Here is an 11675-nt window from a genome sequence, read left to right on the forward strand (position 1 = left end):
CGGGCAGGAGGACCATGGGTTGAACTTCGGGGCGACTGGCTCCATCGCATATACATCCCTGAGTGCACGCTTCCGCTCCCTTTTGGGTATGTGGGTTGCGTATATCATGTTCACCGTCCGCACTTGTGGGGGGAAACCCTTCTGTCCTCTATTGTTCGGCGGTCGGGTCTCTTCCTCGTCATCGCTATGCAGCCCCTTGTCTTTGTTTTCGGCAATTAGCTTGCCTGCCTACTTGAATACCCAACAGTCCATGTTGGTGTGGTTAGCTGGCTTTTCGGGGGTGCCGTGTATCTGGCACGAGCGATCGAGTATTCGGTCCAAATTGGATGGACCCGGAGTAGTTCTTTTGAATGGATTTTTCCACTGACCGGGTTTAGAGCCTCTGAATCCGGCATTGACTGTCATATCCTCACTATTGTCGCCGGTAATGCGGCGTTTGTTCTTGTTGCGACGCGGCCTGCCATTGCGGTCCTTGATATCTGGACTGCCAGAATTTTTGCTGAGGTTGTTGCTGCGGGCTAGCCAGCTGTCCTCTCCCGCGCAGAAGCGGGTCATGCGTGATGTGACGGCTGCCATGGATTTCGGATTTTCCTGTCCCAGGTGCCCGGCAAGCCACTCGTCGTGGATGTTATGTTTGAAGGCCGTGTGGGCCTCCGCATCCGGACAGTCGACGATTTGATTTTTCTTAGTTAAGAACCGTGTCCAGAATTGTCTGGCCGATTCGTCTGGCTGCTGAATTATGTGGCTTAGGTCGTCAGCGTCTGGTGGTCGCACATACGTGCCCTGGAAGTTATCCAGGAATGCGGCTTCCAGGTCCTCCCAACTCCCAATTGATTCTGCTGGCAAGCTGTTAAGCCAATGCCGAGCTGGTCCTTTAAGCTTGAGTGGGAGGTATTTGATGGCGTGAAGATCATCACCGCGGGCCATGTGGATATGAAGGATATAGTCTTCGATCCAAACCGCGGGGTCTGTTGTGCCATCATAAGATTCAATATTCACGGGTTTAAACCCTTCGGCGATTTGATGCTCCATTACTTCATCTGTGAAGCATAGTGGGTGTGAGGCGCCTCTATATTGGGCTATATCACGACGAAGCTCAAAAGAGCTTTGTCTACTTTGTTCAGCCCGGCCGGACTTGCTATGTCTGGCGCGACGGTTCTCATCACGTATCATGGGGCGCCCACATGATCCGTAGATCGATCTTGATTGTCTTTCCTTATCCTCCAATATATCTCACAAGTCCAGAGTGTTCCCCTGTGGTCGTGTGCTTTTCGAGCGATCCCGGGGTACGGTTCTAGTGGAGGGCCTAGAGGCCTCTCTGTCGCGGCCACGGGGTGGTCGGTCAGCCGTATTGTCCGCTGGTGATGCAGGTTCATATGCCTCCTCCTCTAATCGGGGGAGCAGCTTGCGTTTAGGGTAGCTTATGAAGGGGCGTTCGAGCTCATGCTCTTCGGTCGCAAGGACTTCAGTCCATCTGTCGGCTAGCAGATCTTGATCAGCTCTAAGCTGTTGCTGCTTTTTCTTGAGGCTGTTTGCCGTGGCCATAAGCCTGCGTTTGAAACGCTCTTGTTCTACGGGATCCTCAGGCACGACGAATTCGTCGTCGTCGAGGCTTGCCTCGTCTCCAGAGGGAGGCCTGTAATCCTATACCTCTTCGTCTGCCGCTCTCTCATGAGGGCTGGCGTCTCCATCCTCCTGTGCTGAATCTTGCTAGAAGGGGTTGTCTTCGGCACTGTCTGGGGTGTTATTATCTCCGGTGCCAAAATCTCCATTCTTGCTGTGGCGGGATTTAGAGCGGCGCCGCTGACGCCGGCGCTTGGGCTGTTTCTTGGAGGGGTCATCCTCCGCTGTTCCTTCGCCATTCCCATCTTTTGGGATATCCACCATGTATATGTCATATGATGAGGTGGCTTTCCAGTGCCTAGTAGGCACTGGTTCTTGGTCGTCTCCGGCATCGTCGTCCATACAGTCGATGTCTTCGGAGTCGAAGTCTAGCATGTCGGTTAGATCGTCGACAGTGGCTACTAAGTGGGTGGTGGGTGAGCTTTGAATTTCTTTGTCGTCCGCATCCCAACCGTCCTGACCGCAGTCCGGCCAGGGCTCTCCTGATAACGAGAGATACTTTAGCGAACTCAAGATGTCGCCGAAAGGTGAGTGTTGAAAGATGTCCGCAGTGGTGAACTCCATGATCGGTGCCCAATCGGATTCGATTGGAGGGGGTGCGGGAGGTTCGGAGTCCGGCGAGGAGTCCGGCACCTCGGAGTCACGAGCTTCACGAGGGACAAGGTCAGTATTCGGCTCCATCACCGTAGAGGTTGCAGCCCCCGAGGCGTTTTCTAGCCACCCGTCCTCGATCTACCCAGCCGGCTCCGAATCGAGGGTCGGAGCGGATTCATGTGCGGCCTCCAGGGCACTGTCCGGTTGCAGAGCTAAATCATGCCCATCGTGACAGTGCGGCGCGCTCAGCTGTGGATCGAATCCATCGAAGATCAAGTCCCCGAGGATGTCAGTCGTGAAGTTCAAACTTCCAAATCTGACCTGACGGCTAGGGGCGTAGCTTTCGATCTGCTCTAGATGGCCAAGCGAATTGGCCCGCAGTGCAAAGCCGCCGTATACGAAGATCTATCCGGGGAGAAAAGTCTCACCCTGGACAGCATCATTGTTGATGATCGAAGAAGCCATCGAGCCTATCGGTGACGACACAGAGGAACTCTCAATGAAAGCACCAATGTCGGTGTCAAAACCGGCGGATCTCGGGTAGGGGTCCCGAACTGTGCGTCTAGGCGGATGGTAACAGGAGACAAGGGACACGATGTTTTACCCAGGTTCGGGCCCTCTTGATGGAGGTAAAACCCTACGTCCTGCTAGATTGATATTGATGATGTGGGTATTACAAGAGTAGATCTACCACGATATCAAGGAGGTTAAACCCTAGAATCTAGCCTATGGTATGATTGTTGTTCGTCCTATGGACTAAAGCCATCCGGTTTATATAGACACCGGAGAGGGCTAGGGTTAGACAGAGTCGGTTACAATGGTAGGAGATCTATATATCCGTATCGCCAAGCTTGCCTTCCACGCCAAGGAAAGTCCCATCCGGACACGGGACGAAGTCTTCAATCTTGTATCTTCATAGTCTTGGAGTCCGGCCGATGATGATAGTTCGGCTATCTGGACACCCCCTAGTCCAGGACTCCCTCAGTCGACTTATGAGAGTTCGGCCGTTTAGTTCGGACAAAGGTTCCAGTGAGGGCCGTACTATCCCAGAATTCTGTTTGGGTTTTCCAGGCACTTTCCATCGCACAGTACTTTTGTACTATGGTTGCTAAGTCTGTAAAGTGCACTATGTCACGACGACTTATAGCATTAAGGAGTCCTTTGTTCGCGCAGTTTCTGCAGAAAAGAGGGACTACGTCCTCCTTGTGGCAGTCCTTGACCTTATTGAGAGCGAGGAGAAATCTGGCCCAATAATGATGTACCGTCTCCTAGGGCTCCTGCCGGACACGGGTGAGACGGATTAAGTCCGAGTGGGCGTCGTTGGGTGAATCCGGATTCTGATCCGATCTGACGCCCGGGGGCACGGGAAGTACCATGCCTGACAGTTCGGGATCTGGAGTACTACCTAATCCCTTTGGCCCAGCGCCCGATTCTAAGTCCGGGATCTGGGTCACGTAGTCCTTTGGGTGGGTGTTCGGCTCACTGAATCCAGTGATCCAAACATAATTCGTCTTCAAAGTTGAGGGGCGACCCACGTGTGATTCCACCACTACCGCTATCGCATGGGTGGCCGGCGGGGACCTAATATCCCTCTGGTCGGGTTTAAGCCCAATCTGGTCATAGTCCGTAGCGACTCCCAAGGCGGCGATGCGATCGAAGAGCTCGTTAGGAGAGGGGATCTCCATCGGATCCATCTGTTCGGAAAGCTCCGAACCAATGCAAAGATTATGTGTGATGACCCGAGAGGCCATCGTCGGCGCGACAGACGATGGGGCAGTCATAATGAAGCCGCCATGCCGGAGAGTCTGGCCTACAGCCAGCGCTCCTCCAGAAGTGATATCGTCCTTGACAATGAGACGAGCCATCGAGCCTTTGCAGCGGCAACACAGAGAAACTCTCAATGAAAGCACCTATGTCGGTGTCAAAACCGGCGGATCTCGGGTAGGGGGTCCCGATCTGTGCGTCTTAGGCTGATGGTAACAGGAAGCAAGGGACACAATGTTTACCCAGGTTCGGGCCCTCTCAATGGAGGTAAAACCCTACTTCCTGCTTGATTAATATTGAAAATATGTGGAATACAAGAGTAGATCTACCACGAGATCATAGAGGCTAAACCCTAAGAGCTAGCCTATGATGGTATGATTGTAATTGTGATCGTCCTTCTAAGGACCATGTTCTCCGGTTTATATAGACACCGGAGAGCTAGGGTTTACATGGAGTCGGTTACAAGGAAGGAAACATAATATCTGGATCACCAAGCTTGTCTTCCACGCAAAGGAGAGTCCCATCCGGACACGAGCTGAAGTCTTGAGTCTTGTATCTTGACGCTTCTATAGTCTGGTTGTCTGGATACGCCCTTATCCAGGACTCCCTCAGTGAGGGTGAAGGCGTTTAGTAGTAAAATCAAGCTTCTCCTTGTTGTACGAGTTTATGCGACACATCATAGCACTGACCCCACATGCTTGCCTCTAAACTTGGCTGAAAGAACCGCAGTGTACAATATATTTGCTGCAACCTCTAACATTTACCCACCACAAATTAAAATATATATTCTTGTCTTGACCAGATGAGCGTGCAAACTACAATCACCGGGATGACAGGTAGGGCCAGAAGATTATTTTAATATAAAAAAGCTTCGAGACGGCCACATAGCATGGAGCCGACCCCAATGATTTTAAGCTTACAGGCATGGTACACGCTATCCTAGACTACTCTACACATGAAACTGCCATACGAGCGTCTAAGTTGCGCTTGGCTCTTCGCCTATTCGGGAAGTCGAACAATGATGGAGTACTACTGCAGTGGAGGAGTACTACAGTATGCTTCTGGCCATCTGACACCGATTGAACTCCTGCATGTCCACCGCTTGTGGGAGGGAGAGTGTGTAGCGAAAGCTTCTCCTAGTCCTGCCAGGAACCATGCTCATGGGCAAGGGTGGGACGCAACTTCATTGACTTAGTGCTCCTGCCTTTGCGTGTATGACAAGTGGGCCCAATAGGTGGGTGGCCCACCTGTCATACATTCAAAGGTAGGTGCAGTTAAGGCACTGGAGCTCAGTCTGCGAGGGAGAGGATAATCAAACTTCTCGTTGTTGTACGAGTTGATGCGACACATCAAAGCGCTGCATTCGATATATTTCAATAATTTGCGTTTACCGATGCATTAATTACAATGCATGCATGCATGCATGTCGTGACTCTCCTTTTGATACTTGCATGTGTTGATTTAATGGACCTTGAAGTAGTATGAATATGTGACGGTAAAGCTTTGTAATGCCCCAGCCCTAAAGCGAGAGATGGTTGTGCACAAGGAGGGTGATATCATGCAGACGGAGCAGGACCCGACGATGGAGCTCTCTATGGTCTCGATGGACATCACCTTGCTCCACTGCCCCTTGTGCCTCCGCCCCTTGAAGCCTCAAGTGTATGAGGTTTGAATACACCTCGTCCATTCGGCTGATCAAGCAAGGTGCAGGTTTCTGGATTGATGTGATGTTTGATTGATTTGTGCAGTGTAAGGGAGGGCACCTCGCCTATGCAGACTGCTGCGTTGAGCGCCCCAGGAACCAGCGGCAGTGCCAGAAGTCCGAGCGCGGCGGTGGCTTCGATGTGCAGAACATGGCGGTGGACGCCGTCCTCTCGTCGGTGAGGGTGGAGTGCCCGCATGAAGGCTATGGGCTCTATGTCACTTACCACAAGCTCGCCGATCACCAGAGCGTGTGTCCGCTAGCGCCCTGCAAATGCCACGTGCCCGTCTGCGGCTATGAAGGCTGCTACCTCTTGAGCACTGCGTTGGTTTTCCCTTGAAGAGGAAAGGGTGATGCAGCAAAGTAGCGTAAGTATTCACCTCAGTTTTTGAGAACCAAGGTATCAATCCAATAGGAGGCTCCACGCAAGTCCCTCGTACCTACACAAACAAACAAGAACCTCACAACCAATGCGATAAAGGGGTTGTCAATCCCTTTACGGCCACTTGCGAAAGTGAGATCTGTTAGAGATAAAAAGATAAGATAAATATTTTGGTATTTTTATGATATAGATTGGAAACTAAAGATGCAAAATAAAGTAGATCGGAAACTTATATGATGGAAGATAGACCCAGGGGCCATAGGTTTCACTAGTTGCTTGTCTCAAGATAGCATAAGTATTATGGTGGGTGAACAAATTACTGTCAAGCAATTGATAGAGAAGTGCATAGTTATGAGAATATCTAGGCGTGATCATGTATATAGGCATCACATCCGCGACAAGTAGACCGAAACGTTTGTGCATCTACTACTATTACTCCACAAATCGACCGCTATCCAGCATGCATCTAGAGTATTAAGTTCATAAGAACAGAGTAACGCATTAGGCAAGATGACATGATGTAGAGGGGTAAACTCAAAAAATATGATATAAACCCCATCTTTTTATCCTCGATGGTAACAATACAATACGTGCCTTGCTGCCCCTGCTGTCACTGGGAAAGGACACCGCAAGATTGAACCCAAAGCTAAGCACTTCTCCCATTGCAAGAAAGATCAATCTAGTAGGCCAAACCGAACTGATAATTTGAAGAGACTTGCAAAGATAACCAATCATACATAAAAGAATTCAGAGGATATTCAAATATTTCTCATAGAGAAACTTGATCATAAACCCACAATTCATCGGATCTCGACAAACATGCCGCAAAAAGAGTTACATCGAATAGATCTCCAAGAAGATCCAGGAGAACATTGTATTGAGATTCAAAGAGAGAGAAGAAGTCATCTAGCTAATAACTATGGACCCGAAGGTCTGTGGTAAACTACTCATAACTCATCGGAGAGGCCTTGGCTACAGAAGGTTGCGGCGGTGGAAATAGGGTTTTGTGGTGCTCCTGGATGTTTTTACTGTATGGAAGTATATATAGGCGAAGGAGGTCGGTCAATGGAGTCACGAGGGGCCCACGAGGGTGGGGGGCGCGCCCACCCCCCTAGGGCGCGCCCTGGACCCTCGAGGCCGCCTTTGCTACTTCTTAACGTCCACTCCAAGTCTCCTGGATTGCGTTTGTTCCAAAAAGATCGCTCCCAAAGGTTTCATTCCATTTGAACTCGGTTTGATATTCCTTTTCTTCGAAACACAGAAATAGGCAAAAAACAACAATTTGGGTTAGGCCTCCAGTTAATAGGTTAGTCCCAAAAATGATATAAAAGTGTATACTAAAGCCCATAAACATCCAAAACGGTTAATATAATAGCATGGAACAATAAAAAATAATAGATACGTTGGAGACGTATCAAGCATCACCAAGCTTAATTCCTGCTCGTCCTCGAGTTGGTAAATGATAAAAACAGAATTTTTGATGTGGAATGCTACCTAGCATATTTGAAAGGATCGAGAAGAGGTGTCTAGAGGGGGGTGATTAGATACTAAGTGAGAAAGGGTGCAGTTTTTAATTTCTTTAAGTTGAAGTGGAGTTTTGGCACAAGTTCATAATTACAATACATATCAAGCAAGCATGCAAAGAGTATATGAACAGCGGAAAGTAAAACAAATAACTTGCAAGAATGTGAAGGGATAGGATTGGAGTGTGCAAACGCAATTTGGAGACACGGAGATTTTTGAGACGTGGTTCCGATAGGTGGTGCTATCATACATCCACGTTGATGGAGACTTCAACCCACGAAGGGTAACGGGTGCACGAATCCACGGAGGGCTCCACCCATGAAGGGTCCATGAACAAGCAACCTTGTCTACCCACCATGGCCGTCGCCCACGAAGGACTTGCCTCACTAGGGGTAGATCTTCACGAAGTAGGCGATCTCCTTGCCCTTACAAACTCCTTGGTTCAACTCCACAATCTTATCAGAGACTCCCAAGTGACACATATCCAATATAGGAGACACCACTCTCCAAGAAGTAACAAATGGTGTGTTGTTGCTGAACTCCTTGCTCTTGTGCTTAAAATGATAGTCTCCCGAACACTCAACTCTCTCTCACAGGGTTTGGATTTGGTGGAAAGATGATTTGAGTGGAAAGCAACTTGGGGAAGGCTAGAGATCAAGATTCATATGGTAGGAATGGAATATCTTGGCCTGAACACAAGTGTAGGTGGTACTCTCTCAGAAAATGTATGCTGGAACTGTAGGCACATTCTGATGGCTCTCTCCACGAAGGAAGAGTGGGTGGAGGGGTATATATAGCCTCCACACAAAATCTAACCATTACACACAACTTACCAATCTCGGTGGGACCAAATTTAGAAACTCGGTTGGACTGATTCAGCAAATGATGTGACCGTTAGATTTTTTGGTGGGACCGACATGCAACTCGGTAGTACTGATATGGTTAGGGTTAGGGCATAACTTAATCTCGGTGAGACCGATTACACAAACTCGGTGGGACCGATTTTGGTGATCAGCTAACCAGAGAGTTGGTCAGGCAAACTCGGTGGGACCGATTCGCTCATCTCGGTTGGACCGAAATGTTACAAAGAGGAATGGAGAGTTTGCATTGTAATCTCGGTAGGACCGATTACACAAACTCGGTAGGACCGATTTTGGTAATGGACATACACAGGGAGATTACAATCCCATCTTGTTGAGACCGAAATCCCTCTCGGTGAGACCGATTTTCCTAGGGTTTGTGGTAGTGGCTATGACATCTGAACTCGGTGGAGCCGGATAGAAAGAATCAGTGGGGCCGAGTTGGACTTTTGGTTTGGGTCATATGTGGATGTGAGAAGGTAGTTGAGGGCTTTGGAGCATATCACTAAGCATTTTGAGCAAGCAAGCCATTCAGCAACACCTCATCCCTTCTAGATATTATTGGCTTTTCCTAAAGACTCAATGTGATCTTGGATCACTAAAATAGAAAATGTAGAGTCTTGTTCTTGGAGCTTGAGCCAATCCTTTGTCCTTAGCATCTTGAAGGGGTTCCACATCCTCTAGTCCATGCCACTTCATTGTTGAACTTATGTGAAACATACTAGGTAAAAGTGTTAGTCCAACAAGAGATATGTTGACATTAATTACCAAAACCACCCAGGGAGCGCTTGTGCTTTCAATCTCCCCCTTTTTGGTAATTGATGGCAACATACATCAAAGCTTTAGATAAAGATATAGAGAATAACCAGTAAAGCTTTGGAAAGACATGTAATATGCATAGGCTCCCCCTACATGTATGCAATCATGTAAATATGAAATATAGAAGCTTGTGAATACATAAGCATGACAGAGTAAGCAATGTGTTACATGTATCTTGGCTATATGCATCAGAGCAAATGATGTAAATATGGGAAATGTACCTTCATGCTCATGAGTCCTTCTTGCAAACAGTATGTACATCAGCAAGAATTCCTCATACACATGACTGTGATGCATATACTTACCTTGTGGTCTTGAGTTGGCTTAGGAAGAAATGAACCTGCGTAAACAAGGTTAGATAACATAGATACACCTACTGGCCAGAGCAAACCAAAGAAAGAACAAGAGTACCAAGATTGGGATGACATGTAGAGTGAGTACCAAGTACCACATTGAATGTAGACATGTCCCCCAAGGTAAAGATGTGCAATGAATTTAAGGATTTCCTTCCCTTAGATGTCTTGCTCTCCCTAAATCTAGCATAGGATACTGGGAGAAGATAGGGAACAGAAAAATAGAGCTCAAAGAAAGAAAACAGAGCTAATGCAACTAGATATGAACATGTCTTTCCCTTCTTAAAGACGTGTGACTTCTCTCCTCTTGAACACCAAGCATTTGTGGTCCTTGATGATTACTCTTTCTCCCCTTGAGTATTCTCTCCCCCTATATATATGATTAATCTTTGATGTGATCTCTCTCTCTCCCCCTTTGACATCAATTTCAAAGTAGGGTTCTTCTGGATTTTGTCTTGATTGGTTTGGTCCTTGAGTCACAGAACAAGGCAGCAAGTTGAATATCATGCTGGTAGAGGACAAGATTCATTGAGTGGAGCTGGATCAAAAATAATGCAGAAACAAGTGGCAAGGTGTCTTTTCTATAGTGAAATCGGTGGCACCGAGTTTTATGCTTCGGTTGCACCGAGAGTTTTCGGTTGGACCGAAGGCAATGGAACGGTGTAACCGAATTCATTACAGAGAAAACACTTGTCACCTCAGCTCACTAGAAAAGTATGATCTCCCAAGGATTTGCAAGGAATTAACTGAAATATTAACAATGAATTGGATGCAGGGAATGCAGAATAGAAAATAAAAGAGAACAAACATAAAAGAAATCTAGATGGAGTCTTTTTTAAAGGGGTAACAAATATGCACAAGACAAATGCACGAGTAAAGAAAAGAACACAAGAGAACATCATCTAGAATTGGTCGGTGACAAAAGTCACCTATGTTAGAGTATATTGGCTTAGGAGTCAAGTGAGATCACTTGACCATAGGTCATACTCATCGTTTAAGCTCAAAATGGGGTTACCATTTTTCCGTTTAAGCATCTTGATGTATTCACATCTTGTCGAGTTGCTTTGACTCATGTCTTGGAGTAAAGCTTCTCTTAGATGGAATAACATACCTTGGGTGGTGGTATTGATCGTGATCATGTATATGAACTTATGTGGGTTGCTCAAGGTTGATGTAGCTTCATCAAGAGTTGGGAGCACCACTTGGAATTCTAGTTCATCTACCTACATGGGTTAGTTTTTGCAAGGAACAGCACTTGTGGATCCAAAATGACAATCATGAATCTCAATAAAACATTTGTCAAAGGATACGTTTGAATGGTTTTGTGCTTCCTTGACTTCAACCACCATTATGTAGAGACTTGGTGATGTAGAGATTGCTCAAGATGTGAATGAGTTGCAATCTCATAGATTTAGATTCATCCTACTTCCTACATGGGTTAGATAACATGCAAGGTGCAAATATATCCAAGACATAAGATTATCATCATAAGAGAAATATCAAGGATTAGTCATAGACTCATGTGTTGCATGTATCAAATGGAGTTCCTACTCCATGTTTGAAGCATCAATGATGTTCAATTCACCTCTTAACCTGCAAAACACTTCCTCATCAAGTGGTTTAGTGAAAATATCCGCCAATTGCTTATCGGTGCGAACATGCTTAAGATTAATGTCTCCTTTGGCGACATGATCTCAAATGAAATGATGACGAACTTCAATATGCTTAGTTTGAGAGTGTTGCACGGGATTGTGAGCAATCTTGATAGCACTTTCATTGTCACAAAGTAATGGAACATGTTTCACATATATCCCATAATCTTTAAGAGTTTGGGTCATCCAAAGTAATTGAGCACAACATGAACCAGCGGCAATGTATTCCGCTTCGGCGGTGGATAAGGATACCGAGTTTTTTTCTTGGAAGACCAAGACACAAGAGATCTACCCAGAAATTGACAAGTACCCGAAGTGGACTTTCTATCAACCTTATCACTGACATAGTCCGAGTCGGAGTAGCCAACAAGATTAAAAGAGGCCCTCTTTGGATACCAAATG

Source organism: Triticum dicoccoides, chromosome 7B (assembly GCF_002162155.2).
Source record: "Triticum dicoccoides isolate Atlit2015 ecotype Zavitan chromosome 7B, WEW_v2.0, whole genome shotgun sequence".
In the NCBI taxonomy this organism is placed as follows: Eukaryota; Viridiplantae; Streptophyta; class Magnoliopsida; order Poales; family Poaceae; genus Triticum; species Triticum dicoccoides.